The 25377-nt window shown below is 50.3% G+C and overlaps 2 pseudogenes; one reads left to right on the forward strand and one right to left on the reverse strand.

Moving 5' to 3' along the window:
* Window positions 1-25377, reverse strand: part of LOC131559605 (zinc finger protein 11-like) — a 912004-nt pseudogene that overhangs the window by 128060 nt on the left and 758567 nt on the right.
* The window catches only part of LOC131560133 (zinc finger protein 850-like), a 216258-nt pseudogene that overhangs the window by 15232 nt on the left and 175649 nt on the right, over window positions 1-25377 (forward strand).

Genomic DNA, 25377 nt, shown 5'->3' on the forward strand with positions numbered 1-25377 from the left:
CATCATTGGTTACAGATTAAACACCAACCCCTCCTTTTGTTTTCAATATTTGTGGTTTGTTATTGAAACCAAGATTTGTTTTCTCAGCCTGATATGAATGGTTCTCAAGGCCTTCATGTTTGTCACTTTTGCTTTCCCAAAACTTATCCAAGGACAAGATATTTACTTGTTATTAAAAAACAAGCCTGAGAACTCTGCTGTTTACAGAAATGTGGGAAGCATGAGGCCCTGAGGTATCACAATGGATGGTTCCATGAAGCCACAGAGCTTCACACTGTCCTCTTGGTTACATGGATTCTACAAGACCCTGGAGTGTGACAGGGCCCCTATAGTCCCATGAGTCTCCAGAGAGTCACAATGTGCCCAGGAAGCACTGCAGTGTGACAATGTCCCCAGAGGCACTGCAGTGTCACAGAGGAGCAGCACTGGAGTGGGCACAGCACCAGGGAAGGTTTGGCAGTGTTCCCATGTGTGTGAGACAACAATGGTGGCAACACCAATGTTCCCCTGTCTATGATACCACAGCGGTTCCAAACTGAGCATTCCTCTCTCTGTGACACCACAGCAGTGGCAGCCCTAAATCCCTTCTCTGTGACACCACCATAGTGGAAGCCACAATGTTCTCCTCTCTTTGACACCACAGTGGTTACAGCCCCAGTGTTCCCGTCTCTGTGACAACACAGCTGTGCCACCCCTCATCCCCCTCTCTGTGACACCACAGAGGTGGCACCCACAGCGTTCCCCTCTGTATGACACCAACACAATGGCAGAACAAAGATTCCCCTCTTCATGAGAAAACAGTAGTAGCAGCCCCAATGTTCCCCTCTCTGTGACACCACAGCAGTGGAAGCCCCAAAGTTCCCCTCTCTATGACACTGCAGGGTTGGCTGTCCAAAGTTCTACTCTCTATGGCAGCACCACAGTGGCAGTTCCAACATTCCCCTCTCTGTGACACCTCAGCATTTGCAGCCCCAGTGTTTCCCTGTCAGTGACATGACAGCAGTGGCAATACCAATGTCCCCCCTGTCTATGACACCAAAGCAATTGCAACCCCAGTGTTCTCCTCTCTGTGACACCACAGGGGTGGCAGTCCCAAATGCTTCCCTGTCTGTGACACCACAGGGGTGACTCCCCCAGCATTCCACTCTCTGTGACACCACTGAGATTGCAGTCCCAACATTGACTTCTGTATGACAAAACAGGGGTAGCAGCCCCAAGGTTCTCCTGTCTTCGAGCCCACAAGGATGGCAGCCCCAACATTCCCCTCTCTGTGATACCACAACAGTGGCAGCCTCAGCATTCCCTTGTCTGAGGAATCAGACCAGAGTCAGCCCCAACATTTCCTTCTCTGTGACACCATAGATGTGGCAGCATCAAGTCCCCCTCTCTGTGACACCACAGCAGTAGAAGCCCCAGAGTGCCCTGTCTGTGACACCACAGCTTTGGGAGCCCCAACATTTCTCTCTCTATGACTCCATGGTAGAGGCAGCCCCAATATTCTCCTCTCTATGACAATACAGAACTGGTGGCCCCAGCATTCCCATGTGTATGATACCACTGTGGTGGCAGCCCCAACAGTCCCCTCTCTGTGACACCCCAGTGATGGCAGTCCCAGTGTTCCCTTCTATGACACTACAGCAGCAGCCACCCCAATATTCCCCTCTCTGTGACACCACAGCTGTGGCAGCCCCATTGTCCCGGTCTCCGTGACACCACAGTGGTTGCTGCCCAAATGTTCCCCTCTCTGTGACACCACAGCTGTGGCAGCAGCACTAGAACAGAAGCAGCAGCCGTGGAACACCAGGGGAGCAAGGGAGGAGCAGAGAAGGAGCAGTGGAACAGTGGGAGATGAGCGGTGTTGGAGCAGCAGAGGAGCAGCAGTGGAAGAGCAGACGAAAAGCACAGCACAGCTTTTGAGCAGCAGTGGAGTGAGCATGGAAAAGGTGGAACAGTGGTGACACAGGAACTACAGCCATGGAATGGTGGTGGCACAGGAACTACAGCCATGGAACAGTGGTGGCACAGGGACTACAGCCATGGAAAAGTGGTGGCATGGCCCCGCAGCTGTGGAGCAGCGCCTGAGATGCCAAAGCTGCGGGACACAGAGCGGCTCCCAGCGCTGTGTCCTGCAGGAGCCGGCCCCGCACACATCAGAGCAATGCCCCTCAGGCTGACCCAGAGCTGGGGCACAGACAGGAATTGCTGCTGGGCTGTGCAAGGCGTGGATTGAGTCCATTTAATGGTGGCCTGGGGGTTCGATCCTGCTCATTGTGGCTGCTTTTGTGCTGTTGGGACCATTCCAGTTCATCTGAAGTCATGAACTCAGGAGAAACTTGGGACAAAAGGAATCAAAGTGCCTTCTGTCCTGCTGCCTTGGTTTGGAAAGACAGGTGCCTGCTAAGGAAGGCAGGAGCCTCTCCTGAAATGGAGAATGTGAACCCTCCCCCTGGGAATTGCTATAAATTTTAAATTAATGGGGTCTCAGGTAAAAAGTATGGGAGCAGGAAATAACATTTCTGTAATAGGGAAGAAAATAAAAGGATAAAATCAACAATGCAGTAAACTAAAAAAGCATTTACAGAGTCAGAACACAACCGGACATCCTGTTGGTCAGGCTGTTGGTAGCAATCCAAGTGGAAATGTGGCTACAGTCCTCCTGGAGTGGCAGGTGTGGTTCTGTTGGAGCAGGGCTCCTGTAGAAAAGGGTGTAGTGTTGCTCAGAGGATCCAATGGAAGAAGAGGCAGCTGCTGTTCCTCTGGGAAATCCAGTAGAGAAGCTGCTGTTCCAGAATCTCCAGATTCTATCTGGCTAGAATGATTGGCTCTTCCCTCTGGGCAGAGCATCTCCCAATGGGATGCTGTAGTTCTCATCAGCCATGCGGTGACATTCAATAGTCTGTTATCAGCAGATGTGCCCCCCAGAGGGAGGACTGTTTGTGGAAGAGATAAGGAAAACTGCCATACAGATGGCAAATAGAATCCATCTTGCCTGCAATCTGGGACACCTGCAGAGAAAGACATCTTGGTAGAAGTTTAATGATTTCTGATTTGGGAACCGAAGTGGGTCAGTTATTGGCCTGTGGTTTGTTCTCATCCAGAAAGATGTTCCAAAGTACTGCAATGTGGCATTAAAAACCAGGAACGTTCCTCTTCATCTGGATATTGCACATGGACTACAGAGCTATTTGTGGTCATTATGATAGGAAAAAAAACTGGAAATCTTTTCCTGATTTCACTCTTTCTTCCTGTCTCTGGGATTAGGCCTCCAACACTCCCTGCAGGTCTTCTTTCCATGATCTGCTCCTCTGGAGTTGGGATGTGACAAATCAGCAGTGGGAAGAGGGAGGACAATGGACCATCACAACTGCAGACTCTGTTTTTATGGCCTCTGGATTTCCAGTGCTTAGAAATTGTTATGTTTTAAACTGTCTGAACAAATCCCACATTTTGCACTTTTTCCCTTGGCAGAAAACCTTCCTTTGTGCTATTTAGGAACTGACCCTGGGAAACACCTCATTGCAGATGCTTTTCTGTTGGTTTTGCTAAGAGATGACAAGAAAATCAGCACAAGGGGCAGGGATGAGGGAAAGGGAAGAAACAATTCCTTTCTTTTCTCTTCCTTGTAGAAACTCTCCTCTAGAGGTTGTGCTTCAGCCAGAGACTTCCTAGGCCAAGGGCTGAGGGAAGCAATTCAGCTGAGGCAGTTGAGACATCTCCTCCCTGGTCTGTAGCCCTGGGGCTGAGAGGGGACATGGGTGCCCCTCTTGCACCGCCTGGAATGGGGGATTCCTCCTGCCTCTGCCAGGCGCTCATGATCCTGGCATTAGCCCTGGCCTGGCTGCTCCTGCTCTGAGCTCCCTGCCATGGGCATTGCTAGTGCTGGAGGGCAGCAGGGAGGGATTCAGTGCAAACCTGGGAGGTGCCAGTGGGCTCAGAGATGGCTGCAGGTGACAGTGACACAGTGACGGGAGGTGCAGATGGACACCGGGACAAGACAACGCCTCTGGGAAAACCTCTTGGAAATTTGGGGGACTTGGAGTGTAAAATACACACGAACACGGACACACAGACACAGAATACTGCAAAGCATTTCCCAGCTGTCTTAGGTTGGACATGGGGGCTGTATTCTATTCCTATCTGATGGGGCAGTTATCTTCTGTTAATTGGGCACTTTTCTTTATCTCTTCCACAACCCATCCTCCCTCCCAGGAGATATCTTCTGTTAATGGGCCATTGAGTGCCCCTGCATGACTGATAAAATTCCATCATCCCATTGCAAGAAGCTCCGCCCAGAGGGAGGAGCCAAGCATTCCTACCTGGATATAATCAGAGAGCTGGAAGACCAGAGTCAGCCTTTTCCACTGGATTCCCAGAGGAAGAGCAGGCCCAAAACCACCACCACTGGACCTTCAGAGGAAAACTCCACCCTCCTACAGGATCCCTGCTTCAACAGAGCCACACCTGTCACTGCAGAAGGAATACAGCCACCATTTACTGGGACTGCTACCGCCACTGCGCCCCACAGGGTATCAGGTCGTATTCTGAATCTGTTAGGACTTTTTCTTTGTACTATTGCATTTATATTTTAATTTTACTGCTAAATAACTTTTATTCCTATTCCCATATCTTTTGCCTTAGAGCCACATAATTTCAAAATTATAACAATTCGGGGGGAGAGTGTTTACCTTTTCCATTTCAAGGGAGGCTCTTGCCTTCCTTAGCATACACCTGTCTATTCAAACTGAGACAATGCCTCAGGACTCCCAAGCAGTTTTGGAGGAAGTCAGTGCCCCTTTCCCCCTCTCTCCTGCTCCATCTCCCAGCCCAGCACGGCTCCCAGCTGCAGGACAATGCCGCTGCCAACCCCGTCCTGCCAGGGATGCAATGGGGGGGAATCTCCTTCTCCTTCCCTGTGGCACAGAGACAAATCGCATCCTGTCCTTGTCCTTTCTCCCACAGGCAAGAAGCTGAGGATGGAGACCAGGGAGGACAAATCCCCACAGCAGAACCTTGTGGAAAAGGCTGTTTTAAGCAGCTCCAAAGCACAGGACTCCAACAGAGACAAAAAGCCCTCGAGATCCCACAGGAGGAGGGGCTCCAAATCCAGCCCAGGGTGCTCTGAGGAGCAAAGACCCACCCTGTTCCAGGAATGTGGAAAGAGCTTCAGCTAGAACTCAGAGCTGGTGGTGCATGAGCAGCTTCACAATGGGGAGAAGCCCTACAAGTGTTTGGAGTGTGGGAAAAGCTTTTGCCAGAGCAATTTCCTGATCCACCACCAGATGATCCACACTGGGGAATGGCCTTACAAATGTGGGGAATGTGGGAAGGGCTTCAGGTGCAGCTCTAAGCTCGTCACCCACCAACGCATCCACACCAGGGAAAAGCCCTATGAGTGTCTTGAGTGTCCAAAAAAGTTTCACACCACCTCCACTCTCCTCAGGCACCAGCAGATTCACACAGAGGAGAGGCCCTTGTGCTGCCCCAACTGCAGGAAGGGCTTCACCCGCAACTCCCACCTCATCACCCACTGGCGCATCCACACTAGGGAGAGGCCCTACGAGTGTCTCCAGTGTGGGAAGAGCTTCACCCAGAGCTCTCACTTGATCAAACACCAATGGAGGCACTGGTAAGGGAAGCTCTGCAAATGCCGCAACTGCAGGAAATGCTTTGTGCACTGCTCCAGCTTCATCCCCCATTGGAGTAGCCACATTTGGAAGAACCCTGGTGATCCATGTTCCCTGTCATTAATGCTTGAAAGAGTCCTGTCCCTTTTCCTGCCCCTGCCAATGACATGATGTGGGTCCAAGAACATGAGGGTCTGGCCATGGTTGCGTCATTATATTCTCTCCCAAATCAGATCATTGCTAGGGGTAGGAAAGGGATTCTGTCTTCCCCAAGGAGAAGGGTGTCCTTTCCAGGCAGGAGTGAATATGTGGCCGGGAAGAGACAGTCGGTGGTGTTGCAGTTTTCCCTGTAAATAGTTTTTCTGATCTCTACTGTTATCAGTGTTGTTGCTGTTCCTGTTTGTTCCTTATCTCGTTGCTGTTACCAGTAAATTGTTCTTATCCCAGCCCAGGATCTTTGCTGTTTGTGCTTTCCATGGGAGGCGGGAGGGCAGCGAGGGCAGTGTGGTTTTAGCAGGAGCAGGAAATTAGGGAATCCCATTCCTGAACCCCGGCCCATGAAAACCAAGCATCCCAGCTGATCCCAGCCCTGGTGGCCATAGCAGCAGCCTTGGGAGCGGGTCCCTGGCTGGGGCTGTGGGAATCTCTTCCCTCTGGTACCCAGGGACAGGAGTGGAGGGAACGGCTGCAGCTGAGTCGGGGCAGGCTCAGGTTGGATGTCAGGAAAAGGTTTTTGCCCAGAGGCTGCTGGGGCCCTGCCCAGGCTCCCCAGGGAAGGGTCCCAGCTCCAGGGCTCTCTGAGCTCCAGCAGCATTTGGACAGCGCTGCCAGGCCCAGGCTGGCATTGTTGGGGTGTCCTGTGCAGGGCCCGCAGTTGGACTGGAGGATCCTGATGGGGCCCTCTCAGCTCAGCCAATTCTGTGGTTCTGGGATCCCATGAGCCTGGGGATGGGGGGCTGAAAATCATTGCCATGGCAATGGGCTCTGGCTGCAGGCCTGAGCTGGTGTCCATGGCAACCACCCCATCATGGGGTCTCCATGGAGCTGCCAAGGGACTGACCATAGCAACAGGGGGTTTGTGATGGTTGCCATGGAAACTGACCATAGCAAAAGGGAGGTGGTGATGGTTGCCATGGAAACAGACCATAGCAAGAGGGCACTGGTGATGGTTGCCTGCTAAGGATCAGATTTGTCACAGGCCCTCAAAGGTTTTCCATAGGGACTTTCCAAGAGTCTCCAGGCTGTTCCAGAGCTGGAATGTCACAGGCACAGACCGGGGCTCCATGGAGACCTGCCAGGGCTTTCTGGGGATGGTAAAGAGCCGTGTGGTCAGAGGCAGTCACAGCCATTCCATGGTGACATCCCAGGGCACCTTGGGCTGCAAAGGCACCGATCTATCACAGGCACTCATGGGGACTCCAAAGTTACATCCCAGGAGTCCCCAGGCTGCCAAAGAGCCAGGACGTCCCAGACACTCACAGGGGTTCCTGTCATGGGCACAGTGGGATCTTCAGGCAGAGTTTATTAGAGAAGATCCTCTTGGGTCTTGAGGTTCAGAAAGGAGCCCCAACAGCCCCCACAGATACCAAAATGTCACCATTCAATCAGAGATAACACAGACTCCGATCACAAGTCTAAGGGCTCAAAGCCACCCTTTTTTCAATCCTCTTCTTTTATACCTTAATTTCCTAGAGGTGGACATCATTGGTCATTTAATCAACATATTTCACATGATTGGCTAATTAAGACAACACTCTTCATTAAAAATTTTATGGAAAAAACAACCTATTACAAATATTGTCATGGTGCCAGTTATTGATGTTTGTTTTATGCTGGGCCTTTCTGGGGGCTCTCTGGATGTGGGAAACCCTCCTGTAGCAGTTCTGTGCCAGGTAAAAGGAAATGCACACGACTTTTTTTGTCTTCAGCTTCTTGTTTATTGTTATCTTCTCTAAAGTTTTGCATGCTGTGTATACCAGGTTCAGCAAGCTGGACAAACACCTCAAAATGGCTCTAAAATGTACGGTTTCAAGGTCTTTTAAAGTTGTCTTACCCAATTAACTCTTAAAACTTACATTATTTCTACTTATCGACCAATAACTCATCCCTTGACTGTCCAGGTAACCTCTGCACTGTGCTTTCCTTGACCAATCACCCTGTGCCACCAACACTGCAGAAAATGGAGTGGATGAAGAAGAAGACAGGGACTACATCCAAATGCCTCCATCTTGCTTCCTATCTACATCATATTAAAAATCCCAAAATCTAAATTTCTCACCCAAGGGACATGCTATACTACCCTATAATCTATTTCAGACTTTGGTAAATTGTAATCTGTCTCAAACTCCTGGAAGTCCTCTCCATGGGGGAAGGTTAAAGGCAGTGTTTCTGTGGGGGTCAGAACCCCCACAGAGAAATATTCCCTTTGCCCTGGATTCCCACACATTTAATCTAAAAACCTTTAACCCTTAACATGTGAAGTTACCAAAAATGTTCCAGGTAAGTAGGATTAGAAGGAGAAGAAATAGAGAACAACAGAAAGACAGAAGATCCATAGAAAGACACACACATAAGTACCAACTGCTGGGGTTCCAGCGTCACTAACAGAGAAACCCCAGGAGAAGGCAGAATCCAGACCATGGGCTGGCCTCGTGCTCCGGCTTTTAACCCCCTGGGCCTTCATGGGCCCGCTCCGGGGGTGGGACTGCCAATTGCTTGTCCAGTATGAGCCAGAGTAGCACCAGCTGCTGGTGTGTGATTGATTGACAGCTCAGCCAATCAGGGTGGGGTTATCACAGCATTTGCTATGTGATTGACAGCTCTGCCAGGCCAGGGCTGGGGGCGGGGCTCTGTCCCACCACAAACCAAGGCCTGACCCAGCCCTGGCCCCACACGGGCATTCCGAGCATCCCAAGGTGTCTCAGGACATCGATCTCATCCAGCCTCTGACAGCGACCACGGTGACACTACGGAACCTCATGGAACCATGGGTCAGTTGTGACAATGGAGATCCAAGGAAACGATGGTGAGACTGTGGAATCCAGGAATCATGGAATCAAGGAGATCATTGTGCAAATCATGGGCCCCATGGAAGCAAGGATCAAGGATCAAACTGTGGTTTGATTGTGATTGATTTAAAATAGAAACAAGGAGCCATTGTTTCACAGCGGGGCTGCGTGGGGCCAATGGACCCTTGTGACTCTGTTGAGGCTCATGAAACCAAGAAGCCATTGTGACATTTCCAGACCTCATGGAATCAAGGAGAGCATTGTGACAGTGTTAGCACCCATAAAGTCAATGGACCATGGAACAGGTCTTCCTGGTTTGGACTCCTGGAGGCTGTCTGAGACGTCCCACTGAATTTGACATGTCAAGGGCCACTTCCCATCTGACCGTGCAGCACTGGGGCTCTGTGCTTTTATTCCTATGGGAAAGAACTGTCTTTCTTGTCTAGGCACCCATGGCCAAAACTGTGATTCCGTGTCTAAAATTCTCTATATCCAAGGGTTACTCCTGGATGAAAGCTGCCCATACAGTCAAGTCTGGCTAGACTTGGCCTCTGGTGACTGCCTCTCATCTGCCCCTGCACCACTGGGGCTCACTTGTTTCCTTCCTATGGAGGCCATTGTGACACTGCAGGGCATTGTGGAACCAATGGGCCATGGTGATACTGCAGGCCCTTGTGGAACCTGTTACACTGTAGGAACTTTTGGAACCAAGGGGAACATTGTGACCCTGCAGGGTACCATGGATCCAAGGGGGCACTGTGACACTATGGGGCCTTGTGGAACCAAGAATATCTTTGTGGCTCTGTTGGGCTGCATGGTCCTAAGGAGCCAGTGTGAAGCAGCAGGGCTTTGTGGAACCAAGAGGCCATTGCTGCATTTCAGGGCCTCGTGGAGCCAAAGGGCCGTTGTGATCCTGCGAGGCACCATGGATCCATGGAGAGCATTGTGACATTGCAAGACCCCGTGGAATCATGGAGACCATTGTGACTCTGCAGGGCCTCATGGAAGGAAGGGTCCATTGTGACACTCTGGGAACTTGTGGAACTAAGGGAATCATTGTTGCACTACTGGGCCCCAATGGAACCAAGGGGCCATTGGACACAGCAAGGCTTCAAGGAACCAATAGACCATTATGACACTGTGGGACCTTGTGGAACCATGGAGACCATTAGGATCCTTACGGACTTGTGTAATCAAATGGCCATTATGACACCTGAGGGCATAATGGAAGCAAGGAGCCATTGTGACACTGCAGGGCCCTGTGGAAGCAACGGAACATGAAATAGGTGTGGCTGCCTTGGTCTCCCAGGGGCCACCTGACAGGTCTGTCTGACCTTGGAATGTGGAAGGCTGCTCCCATCTGCCCCTGAAACACTGGGGCTCTGGGCTCTTCTTTTCACTTTTTACAGGCAGCCATGGCCAAAATTTGGATTCCACCTCCAAATATCTCTCTATCCAAGAATTGCTGCCAGACAAAAGCTGCCAGGAGAGACAAGTCTGGCTGGTCTTTGATTCCTGAGTGCCAGAACTCACCTGTTTTCCAAACACTGGAAAGGGCTCTGTGCTTTGCTTTGTATGGAAAAAATCATGCTTCTCCAGACATAAAATTCTGAAATTAGGATTCCACATTCATAATTTTGAATATCCAAGGGTTGCTCCAAGCAAACCTGCAGGACAGACAAGTCAGGCTTGCCTTGGCCTCTGGTGGCTGCCGTTCATCAGCTCCTGAAACATGGGGCCTCCGTGGCTTCCTTCCTATGGAGACAAATGTGACATTGGGAGCCTTGTGAAATGAAGAGGCCATTGTGACACTGCAGAGCACCATGGATCCAAGGGACCATTGTGACACTGTGGAGCCTCGTGGAACCAAGGGCATCATTGTGGCTCTGTTGGGCCACATGATCCCAAGGTGCCAGTGCAAATCAGCAGTGTGGTAGTTAGCCCAGCTGTAACTCAGAGTCAGTCAGATTTTACCCTAAAAGGATTGGGCATGAGTTTCAAGCCCTAGGAATCATTTGTTTAACATAGGGTGAGTTTGAGAGTTCCCCCACAAGCCTTTAGTGTTGCTGTGCTAACTTGTCCAAGTGTCTACTCCCCTATTGGTTACTTGTTTCCCCTATATGGTTGTTGTTCTAGTTTTCTACTCCCAAATGTACATGTTGTTGCTTCCCCTTTGACTCAGGTCTTTGGATCCTGCCCCTCATACTGTTCTCAACTTCTCCATGTTTATTGTTTTTCACCCCGTTATTAAAGTTGCTTTTAAACAACTCCATTGATCCTGCTCCTTTTCATTTTTGCCACCCTCACCCTGAAGTCAGGGAATGAGAGAGTTTTGTCACAGCCACCTTCATTGTGACATTTGGCCCCCGAACAGGGACCTGACACTCAGGAATCCCTGTGTCAGTCACATCAGCTGGGGTTAGCTCGTGGATAGGCCAGTGCTCCCTGGGATTTTGGATTCATCATTGTTACAAGGGACCTTTCCCAGGATATGCAGGGACAATGACGATTTCACCTGCATAGGTTTGCAGGTGGGTTTAGGGAAATGCAAGACATTTAGTGCCCATTTTGCCATTGTGCCATTGTGTTTTTACAATATGCACCCAAGTCCCATAATTGATTTGGGCTGTTCTGGTAGCTCTTCTTCATAAGGCAGTGTAGAAGTCCATCCAAAAAATCCTTCATTTTTTGCCTCACAATTGTCATGAGAAAAGACTACCGAAGGGTTAAAACTGCTGAGCCAGTTGGGAAAGAAAGTCTCCTGCTTATCTAGTGTGTTCACAAGTGATGTTTGCAGAACACGCCATGCTGTACTCGAAGGGGGCATGCTGCCCTTTTCTGGACAATTAAACTGGACTTTCTTCCAAACTCCTGACCTGGCTGGACTGAGCTCTGGGGTGGCTCCTCCCTGCTCCGTGAGAGGACCCCTCTTGCCTGTCTTCAACCACCGTGACGGACCAACAGAGATGCAAATCCCCTCATCAAGGAACCAAGAATCCCTCTGGTACCCTATTGGTACCCCCATGGCACCCCCATGGCACACCCCTGGCAACCTCCTTTCAGAGACTGGGACTGTACTCCCTCCCAACTCAGGGAGTGGGAAAAACCTAACGTACCTGTGAGCATTTGGCCATGAAAACAATGGAACTGTCTCACCCCCTCCTTCTGTTCCTATTCTTCTCCCCTCCATGGAAACCTAATTTCAGCCACCCTTCCCCCAACCAAGATATATATTGGGGTTCGGTTTGACTGCCTTTTGAGTACTCCCCAAGACGTGTACCAGTGAGTTTCGGCGGCGGGACCCCGAAGACATCACATTTTGGTAGCTATACCCCATTTCCTGACCTTCTTTCCTCCCTTTTTCCCTTGTCTTACCCTTCTCTTCCCCAGATCCCTTAACCAAACACATATTTAGCTGTGGTTATAATCAATAAAATTGCACCTTGTTGATTTGTTACTGCAAAACCCCTGTGCCTTTTGTTGGTTATTTTTGCACCCAAAAATCATTCGTCACCCGTTCATTTCGGGCGGACCTTCACAGGCAGAGAAAGAGAAAAATGGGCAGCCAGATTTCCAAAGTAGAAAGGAGCATATATGGATGCTTTAATTCTCACTGATCATGACAAAGTATTTTCAAAGAACGAATTGAAATCAATCACAAGGTGGACCATTAAAAATTTTCCAGACACCTCTGCTAATGAAATCCATACCACTGAATTTTGGGACTCAGTGGGAGTTAAACTGTACAACTTTTGATCAAAAGGGACCCCATTGCACCCCACATACTCCCCATCTTCAACACCACCTTCACCAGGAAGCAATGTGTTGACAACTCAATCCATTGGTCACTCCTACCTCAGGACCTCCCCTCAAACCTGCCTTTCTCAGACCTTCCACGGCAGTCCAAGATGGAGACAGCCACACGGTCTTGGAGCATCATGCCCTGGAGACTCAAGACGGAAGGAGCCCGAATGTGGCTTGGGAGACTGACCATCCTCCCTCCATTCTGGCTCCTCCACTTCCTGCTACCACAACCTTCTCTTCCACCCTGAATGAACCTCCAGACTCCACCCTCACAATTGTGGGTCATGCCCCACTCTTAATCATTCCACCTCCATCCTGGGCCATGCCTCCAGAACTCCACCCTGGAAGTCCGCCATCCTAAATCAAGGGCCTTCCTCCTCAACACCTGACAAAATGGCAGTGCCCTTTGCCTCACCCTCCGGCAACAATATACCCCCATGATCAAAGATACAAAGCCCAACTGTCACAGTATTTCTAATCCAAATGTTTCTGCTCCAAGTTATTCTTCCTCCCCAGAAGACAGTTAGGACTCCTCAGATCCACCTCACCCCTCACTCCCAGAAGATCCCTAGGAAAGGAACAAGACTGGCAAATGGTCTTGAAATTCCTCATTGCCCCAGGATGTTATGAAAGAAGGAGGCAGAACCCCAGGTATCAGCCATTGGTTTAATTGGTTTCATTCCTAGCCATTGGAGGAAATCAAGGAGCTGTGTAGGGCAGCTAAAGACCATAGGAAGGACTGAGCTTGTTTTAATGGCCTAATTAGGGCAATGTTTACAGCACATGTCTTAACCCTCTATGAGTTAAAATATATTAGGACCATGTTGTTATCTCCTACAGAATACACCCTGTGGGAAGGGGGATGGAAGTGTTTACTAAATCAATTAATAGCAGACTATGCTAATAATGAGGCAAGGGCAGAATTGACAATCAACCATCTAGCTGGAGAAGGACAACACAGCCTATAAGATGATCAAGCAGCAGGTATCCTCAGAGAAGTATTGGATGATTAAAGAAAGCCATTAAAGAAATGGCTTTGCAAGCTTTAATCCAGGTATCGGATGGTAGCACCCCCAATTTGGACTACCTTGGGTGGCTGCAGCTAAAGCTTTAGGACAATTTGACCATCTGGGGTGCCTGTTAAGTAAGCAAGCCAATGCTATCTCCCTTGCATTGAGTGGCCTGCTCTCAGACATAGAGACCATCAGACATGCCACCTTGCAGAACAGCAATAGAGGTTTTACTCTGGGCACCTGGGCATGGCAGTGTAGACTCTGAGGGCATGTATTGCATGAACCTCTCCAGGCAGAGTGAGTCAATCCACAAGAGCATTCAGGTACTGAAGGGTTCAAGAATATTCAAGTGAAAAACAAAGACTGGTTCAATAAACTCTTCCAATCCAAGGGACTAAAGGGATGGATAATATCTAGCTAAAACAGGACTATTAATTCTCTTAGTTGTTGTTGTATTATTAGTTGTCCCATGTTTGTTTGGATGCTTTTAGAAAATCTTACGAAATTCTTTCAGTTTCATCTTTGTTGTAAAACAAAACGGAGGAAGATACACAACACAGGATCCTCATGGACACCTTGGAGGAGAGAACTGGAGGCCAGGATGGCACAAAAACTTCTCAGAGACTCAGTGTGGGAAGGAAACACCTTAAAAGTACCTAGAAGTATTCTTAAATGCATAAAGTACCTTAAAAACCTTGAGTATCTCAAAGCATTAAATGGGCACCACTGAGTGTCAGTACAAAGTTCTCAAGGGACTCATTAAAGCAGATAATTGGGGCCATGATTGCACAAAACTCTCACAGAGTCTGTATCAAGAGAGAAACACCAGGCACCTTAAAATAACTGAAGTACCCTGAAGTATTAATGAGCCCCAATGAGTGTTGTTACTGACAAAGCCTCTCCAGGGACTAATTACAGCAGATAATTGCAGGCCATGATTGCACAAACCTCTCAGAGACTCTAATAAAAAAGCCAAACCCAAAGTCCTTTGAAAAACCTGCAGTCCCTGAAGGGAGCATTCAGGAGCCCCCAGGCCATTGCTGAGCAAGGCTCCCCAGGGACTCCTTCCAGCAGATCCTTGATGCCACTGGGAGGTGGGCTAGGGGGGATGCTGAGGGCAGGACAAGGGGCTGACAGTGCCCAGCCTGGCTGGGGCTGTGCCAGGAGGCCCCAGTGCCTCAAGACAAGGTGTCTCCTCCCAGCCCTTGGTGGCACAGACCCTGCTGTGCCCAAGGGCACCAAGACTTGGCTTCTCTTTGTCCCCACCTGTCATCACTGCCTGCAGTTCTCTGCTCTGCCTGGGGCCTGGGGACACTTTCTCAGTCATTTCTCTCAGTGGGACCCATTAAAAGTCCAAGAAAATTTGGAGTTGGATTCTGACTTGGAGTTCTGAAGAGGTTGAGTCAGCTCCCTCTCAGGGACTGATGTTCAGGGCCTGAGCACAAAGCCCCAGAGACTCATTTAAGTCCTTGTGCTGTGTCTGTGCTGATGAGCTGGGCCCGGCTCCTGGCAACAGAGGCAGCTCCTGGTAACCAAGAAGAGCTTCAAAAGCACATTTCTCTTGATGAGCAGCTCTTCTCTCAGCTCAGCAGGGCTGGGGCACTGCCTGCAGCCACCCTGGGCACAGCACAGAGGCACAGAGAGCTTCAATCAGTCAGGGCTGGGAAGGTGCTGAGAAGTGCCTGGGGCACAATCACTGCCAGCCCTTGGCACAGGAACCTCTGGCTGCAGGACAATGCAGCTGCAGCTCCTGGAGCCATCTCCTGCAGCTGGAACATCCCAATGCCTACAGACCCTGTGAGTACATTCTCTGATTGTCTCTTGTGCAGAGCAGCCAGGGGTGCCCAGGGCTGTCCTGCAGAGCAGGGTCCTGCAGCCCAGGGTGCTGTGCTGGGGCAGGGACTCTGCTGCCTGCCAGGGACAGCTCTCAGCCAGCCCTGGCAGCTGCTCCCAGCACTGGGGGACAAGGTCTGGGTGGGAGGAGACAGCTGGTAAGGCTTGGAAGTGTTCTCTTTGTGGTGGTGAGGATGCTGCATTGTTCAGAATTGATCATGCATGATATATAACTGCTGCACATTTCGAAGTATTTTATACAGGGAGCACAGCAAGGCAGGGGCTGCATAAAAGAGGAATTCCTGTTTTTTAACCTACTGGTCTCAGTTGCCTGGATGGGCAATTGCCCATAGATATTCATCTCCTAATTCTGGCTGAGAAAAACAAAAACATTTTTTCTCAGATCTGAATAAACCATGCAGTCACAGAAATCAGCTCAGGACCCCTCACAGGTGGCATCAGTGTTGCTTTTCCAGCCTCCTCAAGGTTGCTCTGACATTGCCATCAGAGCCTGCAGAGCCAGAGAGGCCTCTGGGCAGTGCCAGAGCTGGGAGGGGTCTGCAGGGCAGAGCTGAGCCCCCAAAGCTGGGCTGGGCTCTGGCAGAATTGGCAGGGCTCAGCCCTGGGCACAGGGAAGCAGCTGCTGGCAGGGACAGCTCCAGGCAGCAGAGCCCTGGACAGGCAGTGGGGGGAAAGTGCCCCAAGGCTCTGCTGGGATATTTAAAATCCTCTCCAAACCCTACTATTCCATGATTACTTTTTTTACAGATCCTCCTGCCAAGACATTGCAAATGTCCAACAGCAGCTCCATCAGGCACTTCCTCCTGCTGGCATTGGCAGACACGCGGCAGCTGCAGCTCCTGCACTTCTGCCTCTTGCTGGGCATCTCCCTGGCTGCCCTCCTGGGCAACGGCCTCATCATCAGCGCCGTAGCCTGCGGCCACCACCTGCACACGCCCATGTTCTTCTTCCTGCTCAACCTGGCCCTCAGTGACCTGGGCTCCATCTGCACCACAGTCCCCAAAGCCATGCACAATTCCCTCTGGGACACCAGGGACATCTCCTACACAGGATGTGTTGCCCAAGTTTTTTTTTTTGTTTTCTACGCAGCAACAGAGTTTTATCTCCTGACTGTCATGTGCTATGACCGCTACGTGTCCATCTGCAAACCCCTGCACTATGGGACCCTCCTGGGCAGCAGAGCTTGTGCCCACATGGCAGCAGCTGCCTGGGCCAGTGCCCTTCTCTTTTCGCTGATCCACACAGCCAATATATTTTCCCTGCCCCTGTGCCATGGCAGTGCCCTGGGCCAGTTCTTCTGTGAAATACCCGCAATCCTCAAGCTCTCCTGCTCCAAACATTATCTCAGGGAATTTGTCCTAATTGCTGTAAGTGTGTGTTTAAATTTTGGTTGTTTTGTGTCCATTGTTTTCTCCTATGTGGAGATCTTCAGGGCTGTGCTGAGGATCCCCTCTGAGCAGGGACGGCACAAAGCCTTTTCCTCCTGCCTCCCTCACCTGGCTGTGCTCTCCCTGTTCCTCAGCACTGCAGCGTTTGCTCATCTGAAACCCTCCTCCATGTCCTCCCCATCCCTGGATCTGGCCCTGTCAGTTCTATACTCGATGGTACCTCCAGCCCTGAATCCCCTCATCTACAGCCTGAGGAACCAGGAGCTCAATGCTGCAGTGTGGAGACTGATGACTGGAGGCTTTCAAAAACATTAAACTGCTGGCCAGTTTCTGGAAATCACTTGTAATAAAACTCGGTTTTGATACCTTCTGTTGGTTTCATTTTGGAGGTTTCTTTTCTTTGTTTTACTTTTTTAATCTTGTCTGATACTCTTAGATTGGACGTGACCAACATGTGTTCTCTAGTTTATATACTTTTAAGAAAGCATCATCTTAAAGTCATTAATTACATCACAATAAAATATATTAATTAGAGCAAAGATCTTTGTATCAATGTAATTAGCAAAAGTTTTACAGAAATTTAATAAGGCACATTTACGTATGCACCTAGCCTAGCTTGCAAATATTTGCATCTATCTTTTCAAATGTGTTTCCATGTTGATGCCTTGTCTTCTTCCTGGCTATGCAAACATTTTAAAATCATCAACTGGTTTTTAATCCATTAACTCAGCTTTGCTTGTAAGCTAGCTGTCAAGCCCTTCTGTATTTTCCACAGAGAAATGTCACTGATAATGCCATTTCCCATTTTGTTTCTCTCCACAATCACTGTGGCCACAGACTGTGTCAATGTGGGGTTGCACCCTCAGTGTTTTAAAGGAGCTAAATGCTCATCCAGCAAAGTTTTCTGCAGAGATGCCCTTTTGTTGCCTTCTCTGGAGCTGCAGCAGCAATGTCTGTGTGCAGAGCTGGGGCAGATCAGTGCTGGCACAGCAGCTGTGCCCAGCTGCAGCAGCACTTGGTGTTGCCAGTGCTGCTGCCGTGGCCCTGCCCCGCTGCCCTGGTGGCCCTGGTGTTGCTGCAAGGCCTGAGTGCTCTCGGGGCCAAGCACAGCCCTGGGGGGGGCAGTGCCGGGGCTGCAGCAGGGACAGGCCATGGGCACTGCTGGGGCAGCGCTGATGCCTCAGGCCAGGGCCTGGGGGCTCAAGGCTCCTTGCCCAGGCTCTCTCAAGAACACTGCCAGGCCAATGCTCAGCACAGAAACCCCCGTGAGCAGCCCCAGGCTGGCCGTGGGCAGGCTGGGGGCGAACAGCATGGCTGGGGCTCTGCAAGGGCGCTGGGGCAGATGGAAAGGAGCAGCAGAGCAGGGGCTGATCCATCCCCAGTGTGCTGGACAGCCCAGGGCAGCGTCCCAGAGCGTCCTGATGCAGCTGCCAACAACATCCCCCCTCTGCAACCCTGGCCTCTCCCCCAGCTCACACAGGTGCCCCATCCTTGCAGGCACAGACACGGCAGCACTGGCTCAGCAGCCCGTTTGCATTGCACAGAGCAGGGAGAGCACCCCCATGCTGTTGCTGTGGGGACATGAACGTGAGGGAGCACAAATGCCATCGGCCCCTGGGGCCAGCAAGGGCTGGGGGACACCAGGGAAACCACTCAGCTTTGTCCTATCCTCTGCACTGAGCCAGAAAGTTTGTTCCCATCAGCTGGGACTTTTCTTTCCCACTGCAGACGCTGTTGCTCAGAGCCAGGGCTGCCTGGCAGCCACCCCCAAACTGCCCTGAACATTTCCTTTGCTTCACCTTTGCTTTCTTTACTCTTTCTGATGCAAATTTCTTCCTATTGCCCACTCCAGTGGGCCCAGAACTGGACAAAGCCCTTGAGGTGCTGACCAACCAGTGCTGAGCTCAGGGGAAGAATCACTTCCCTGGTCCTGCTGGCCACACCATTCCTGATCCATGCCAGGAGCCATTGGCCTTCTTGGCCACCTGGGCACACTGCTGCCTCATGTCCAACCTGCTGTCCATCAGTGCCCCCGGGTCCCTTTCTGCCTGGCTGCTGTCCAGCCACTCTGTCCCCAGCCTGTAGTGCTGCAGGGGTTGTTGTGGCCAAAGTGCAGGACCTGACATTTGGACTTGTTCAACCTCACCTTGTTGGATTTGGCCCCTGGATCCAGCCAGTCCAGGGCTCTGTGCAGAGCCCTCCTACTCTCCAGCAGATCAACACTCATACTCAGCTTGGTGTCATCTGCAAATTTGCTCATGATGGAGTCAATCCCCTCATCCAGATCATCAATGCAGATATTGAAACCCACGCTGGCTGGCTCTGATCCCTCAGGCATTCTGCGGGTGCCCTGGGATGGCAGTCAGGGTGATCTGTTCCATAACCTTACCTGGCACCCAGGTCAGGCTGACACGCCTGGAGTTCCCCAGATCCTCCTCCAGCCCTTCTTGGGGATGGGCTCACATTGGCACCTCAAGTCCTCTGGGACCTCCCTGCTGAGCCAGGACTGATGGTAAATGATGGAGAGCAGCTTGGGGAGCTCATCCACCAGCTCCCTCATCCCCCTGGGATGGATCCCGTCTGATCCCATGCACCTGAGAGCATCTGAGTAGCTCAGCAGGTCACCCACTGCTTCCTCCTGGATTACAGGGGGCTGTTCTGCTCCTTGTGCCCATCTACCAGATCAGGAGAATACTTGTATTGAGGACAACCTATCCTAAAATTTAAAATTGTGACAAACAAGGTATTAAGTAGCGCAGGCTTTTCCTCATCTTTAGTTACTATATTCTCCACTGTACCTAAAAAAGAGTAGAGGTTGTCCTAATCCCATGTTTTTCTAGTAATTTATTTGGAGAAACATTCAGTATTATTTTTTATAGAAATGGCCAGATTAAGTTCTAAATGAGCTTTCACCTCTTTCCTTTTCTTTGTGTATGACTTAACTACATCCTTAAACATTTCCTAAGTTGCCTGGCCTTCTGTCCAAATGTGATGTTCCCTCTTTTTTCCCTGAGTTCCCACAAAAGCTCCATGGACAGCCAGGCCAGTCATTTTCCTCACCAGCTCATCTTTTGCCACACTGGGACAGGCTGCTCCTTCCCCCTTAAGATTACTTTCTTGAAATGTGTCCATCCTTCCTGGATCCCTTTGTTTTTAAGGGCTGTTTTCCTTTTAAAAATCAGCATCTGATTTGGTACTCCCCAAATCTGCATCCTGAACAGGCCAAAGTCTGCCCTTCCTAATTCCAGTGTAGAAGTTTTGTTGCTGCCCCTCCTTCTTTCACAGAACATTGAAAACTTGATTATTTCATGGTCACTGTGCCCCAGACTGCCTCCGAGCCCCACATCTGCCACCAGCCCTTCTCTGTTTGTGAACAGCAGCAGACAGAGCTTTCCTTGGCAGTGGGAGTGTTACAAAATTCAGTAAAACAGAAAATTACTTAACCTCAAAGTAGCATTAGAAGCACCATTCTTGATTCAGCTGGATGCACGGCGTATAGCTCCTCCCAAAGCCGTGCATGGTGAGTACAGGAAAGTTTCTGTTTCTTTTCTGTATTTTGCACACATATTCATTGATTGTCCTGGACTAAACACACATCTGATAATCATTTCCTCAAAATCATTAACATATTTCCCCTCCCCTTTACCCATGCATTCTCCTGTCCTGGGGGTCTCTCTGATGGTCCCTGGTGCTCGTGGACCCCAGTGTTCCTGTGGGCCTGGCTGAGCTGGCAGGACACTGAGGCTGGTGAATTTCAGTTCCCTTCTCACAAAATGGGCATTGTGTGGTTTCCATAGGCCTGGGGTTTTGGAGAATCAGCATTGTGTGTGCTCACCTGGTGTAGACAATTTATCATTTGGTGACATGAGGTCACAGAGTGGGCTATCACATCACAGAGTGGGTTATGTGAGGTCATCGAGCAGCTATGGCATCATGGACTGTCTCTGTGACATCACAGAACCACCTGTGAAATCACAGGGCAGAGGACTGACATCACAGAGCAGACTATGACATCACAGAGTTGGCTGTGACATCAGAGACCAGCTGTGTGACATTAGATAATGGGTTGTGACATCACAGAGCAGACTGTGACATCGAGGAGGGGGCGGGTGACTGTGTGACATCACAGGAATGCTGTGTGAGGTCACTGGGTTGGTCACTCTGCCCCAGCTCCCCCTCTCAGTTTCCCCCCAGAAGTCCAAAGCTGTTCATGCCCAGCAGGGTCCCTGTCCCCTGGGATCCCCCCGGCCCACCTGGAGCCACAGCCTCCATCAAAGGATGTTCCACAAAATCAACCCCAAAACCTGACACAGGGACAGGGGGCTGGGCTGTGTGACCAGGACATCAAGGACGGGGATTATCCAGGTCACTGGGGCCTGGTCTGGGTTCCCCAGGGCCGGAAAGATGTGGCAGCTGGAGCAGGGTCTGGGAAGGGCCTTCAAGGTGGGGCTGGAGCCCTTGGGCTGTGAGCAGAGGCTGAGGGAGCTGGGCTTGTCCAGCCTGGAGCAGGGAAGGCTGAGGGGCTCCTCATCCCAGCCTGGCAGTGCCGGCGAGGAGGGGGATGGACAGCACAGACCCCCTGTTTGTCTCAGGCAGTTTCTTCTGCAAAAAAAGCAGGTGGTGGTTGATGCCAAGGAGCTGAAAGCTGCAGGTGCAGCCTGCAGTGGAGGAAGCTCAGTATTACACAAGGCTGCTCAGGGCCCCAGGGGTTGGATGAGGGAAATGGTGGGGAGGGGGTCGGGAAAAAGTCTCATTGATTGTCAGCCACAAAGATGTTCATGTCTACTCACACTGCATTAGGATGTGCTAAGATCAATATCAACAGGAAATTGCTGGTATCAATCTACAAGCAGGAAAAGAAAATTAACAGGAAAAAATACTATCTTTGTTTCATGGTTTTCAATATAGTAGATTCAGTTCAAATACAACTCTGAAATCCATCTAATTAACCACAAAAATCTGTAGACCTTAAATGAAATTATTCCCAAGGGCTTGTCTTGTCAGAGTGTTTTAAAATGTTAATGAGCCCTTCAGCTCTGAATTCCTGAACTGAAAAGCTGAAGCCAGAACAAGCCTCTGGAGAAGTAAAATTCGTATGGGAAACTCCAAGGTGCTGAAGATCCATCCTGATCAGAGCAGGAATGAACAGCAATGGGCATAGCTTTGTGGCTGCCCCAGCTCTGGGATGGGCCCTGGGCCTGGAGCAGGAGCAGCTCTTGAGGGCCCCAAGGCCGGGGCTCTTGTGCTGCCCTGGGCAGATGGGATGGCAGCAGAGGCTGCAGAGCTCTCAGCACCTCAGCCAGAGGGGAGCAGGGCAGCCAGGGAGCCTCCTTTGGCCTTGGCCAAGCACCTTCCCCTATGGCTGGGGCTGAGTCCTGTGGCAGCTGCAGCTGCTGCTGTGCCCTTGCCAGGCGCTGAGGCCGTGGGGCAGTGCCCAGAGCAGCCTGGCCTGAGCAGAGCTGTGGGGCCAGAGCCGGCTGGGCTGGGCTGGGGAGAGGCCCTTGGTGCTGCCCAGAGCTCAGGGCAGCTGGCAGAGCTTGCAGGGAGCTGGGCTGGGCTCCGAGAGCCTGGCCAAGAAACCATCAGTGTCCATCTCAGCCTGGCTGAGCACGCAGGGGCCAAGAAGCGCAGCCAGGGTCTGCACATTCTCTGTGTGGGAGCTGAGCTTGTGAGCCCTGAGCCCTCCCAAGTGCTGGGGCTGTACCTCCAGCTCCCGAGGAGATGTGACAAATAGGAGCAGAGACAAAGAATTCCTGCTGGATTCTTTATTGGGTTTGCTTATACAGGTGACCTGGATCCATATGTAGACAAGGGGTTTTGTGTCAGAAAACACTGGGACAGTGATAAGAATAATATTTTTTAGCTGAAAATTATATTTGATGTATAATAACACAATGACAAAAAATGACACATGATCAGGCAGGCATTTGAGTTTTTCGGAGGACAGGAGTCTCATTGATATTCCAGAAGTCAAACCTGTTCAAATACTTTCCTCAGGGCTTTCTTGAGATGACAGGTAACCACCAGAGGCCAAGGCCAGCCAGAGCACTCTTTCCTGGCAGCTTTTGTCTGGGAGAACCCTTGCATATAGGGAATTTTTCAGAAGGAGTATCATTTTTGGCACTGGGAACCTGTAAAGACCAGAGGTTCTTTTCCATATCAGAGAAAGCACATGGTGCCAGTTCTTCAGGGGCTGATGAGAGGAACATTCCAAGATCAGCTGGACCTGTCAGGTGGACTCTGGGAAGCCAGGCCAGCCAGACCTGTTCCATGTTCCCTTGGTTCTGTGAGGCCCCACGGTGTCATAATGGTCTCCATGATTCCTTGGGGCCTTTTGATTTATTAAAAATATGTATATTGGTCTAGTACCTATATCCAACTGTGACAGACAAAGACTCTCTAACAGTTAGAAAGTGTATGTTTATTGTGACACCGGGCAGCATGTGGGATAGCTCCCACATACACACCGCAATTTACAGGTGATTACAGAGTCCTTTTATCTATACAAATATTGAATACCCAAAATACAAATGCATATTCATAACTTTGGTACATCCCATTCCCCACTTTGTATGGTAATTAGTTCAAAAGCTATTAAGCATGCGTAGTTTGTTCCTCTAAATGAGTCGGTAGTCCCTTTCATGGGGACAGGTCCCAAAATGAGGAAGTAAATGAAGTTTTCCTTGTTCTGACCTTTCTACATTTTCAATGCAAATACGACAAATGAACCCTTGGTAGTACTCCCATTCCCGTTTTCAATTGGTTTTGGAACAGAGGAGACCTACAATTGTCTTATGATCCTAAAAGATACATATCAGTTTCTATATTCTTCATTATAAAGCCAGCTAACCAAACATTATGTTGACAAGCAATCAATTATTAGTTAACTACTAACTCTTAACTTCATCAAAGCCTACCCATTTTTTTTATTAACTCTAATAAAGCTTATCCATAACTAAAACCTCAGCGCCTTTGAAATCCCTAAAGCCCTTAAAGTTTATGTCACACTAGCAATGCCACAATGGTCCCCATGGATCCACAGTGCCCTGCAGGATCACAGCGGCCCTTTGGCTCCACAAGGCCCTGAAATGCAGCAATGGCCTCTTGGTTCCACAAAGCCTTGCTGCTTCACACTGGGCCCTTGGGACCATGCAGGCCAAAATAGCCACAGTGATGTCTTTGGTTCTATGAGGCCCCACAGCGTCACATTGGTCTCCACAGAAAGAAAACCACAGAGCCTCCATATTTCAGGGGCTGATGAACTGCAGTCACCAGAGGCCAAGGCCAGGCCTGTCTTTCCTGGCAAGTTTTTCCTGGAGCAACCCTTGGATTTTTGAAATCTTGAATGTTGAATCCAAATTTCAGCCCTTTTTGCCTGGAGGAGAAGGCCAGTTCTTTTCCATAGGAAGGAAAGCACAGACCCCCTGTGTTTGGAAGGCAGGTGAGAGCTGGCCTTAAGGAGGCCAAGGCCAGCCAGACCTGTCTGTAATGGCAGCTTTTGTGTAGGAGCAATCTTTGGATATAGGACTTTTGGAGGTAGAATCCTAATTTCAGCCAGAGTGCGTGGAGAAGAAGGATGGTTCTTTTCCACAGAAAGGAAAGGGCAGAGCCCCAGTGTTTCAGGGCAGAACAGAGGCCAAGTCCAGCCAGAGAAGTCTGTCCTGGCAGCTTTTGTACAGGAGAAACCCTTGCATATAGGGAATTTCCGAGGAAAAGTACATGTTTTGGCCAAAGGTGCCTGTGCAGGAGGGAAGGTTCTTTTCCATAGAAAGGAAAGCACAGAGTTCCAGTGTTTGAAGGCAGATGAGAGCCAGCTCTCAGAAAGTCAAGGTCAGCCAGACTTGTTCGTAATGGCAGCTTTTGTCTGGGAGCAATCCCTGGATATTGGGAATTTGGGAGGGTGAATCCCATTTTCGCCATGGATGCTTGAATGAGAAGGACAGTTCTTTTCTATCTGAAGGAAAGTGCAGAGCCCCAATGTTTCAGGAGTACATGAGAAAAGACCCTCGACAAGCCAAGGGCAGTTGTACCAGTCAGGCCAAGCCAACCAGAGCTGTTCCCTGTTCCTTAGGATCCATAGGGCCCCACAGTGTCACACTGGCCACTTGTTTCCATGGGACCCCACAGTGTCACAATGGTCCCTTGCTTCCATGAGGCCTTGCAGTGTCACAGGGGTCTCCTTGGTTCCATGGTGTCACACTGGACCCTTGGTTCCATGGGGGCACCCAATGTCAGAAGGGTCTCATTGGTTCTATGAGGCCCTGCAGAGCTCCTTGATTCAACGAGGCCTCAATGTGTCAGAATGGCCTCCAAGATTCCATGAGGCCCCACCATGTCACAATGGACCTTTGCTTCCATGGAGTCCCACACTGTCGCATGAATCCATAGTACCATAGGGCCCTGTAGTGTCACAATGGACTCCTTGATTCCAGGGTGCCACACAGTGTGACAACTGTCCCTTGGCCTGCCAAGACTCCATAGTGTTACAACGGTTCCTTGCTTCCATGAGGCCTTGTAGCGTCACGATGGCCCCTTGGTTCAGTGAGACCTTTGGAGTCACTATTGTCCCCATGATTCCATAAGGCCTTGCAGTGTCACAACAGACCATTGGTCTCACTGAGCCCCACAGTATCACTGTGGTCTCCTTGGCTCTACAAGGCTCTGAAGTGTGACAATTGCCTTTTGG

The sequence above is a fragment of the Ammospiza caudacuta genome, chromosome 7 (assembly GCF_027887145.1).
Source record: "Ammospiza caudacuta isolate bAmmCau1 chromosome 7, bAmmCau1.pri, whole genome shotgun sequence".
NCBI classification, from domain to species: domain Eukaryota; kingdom Metazoa; phylum Chordata; class Aves; order Passeriformes; family Passerellidae; genus Ammospiza; species Ammospiza caudacuta.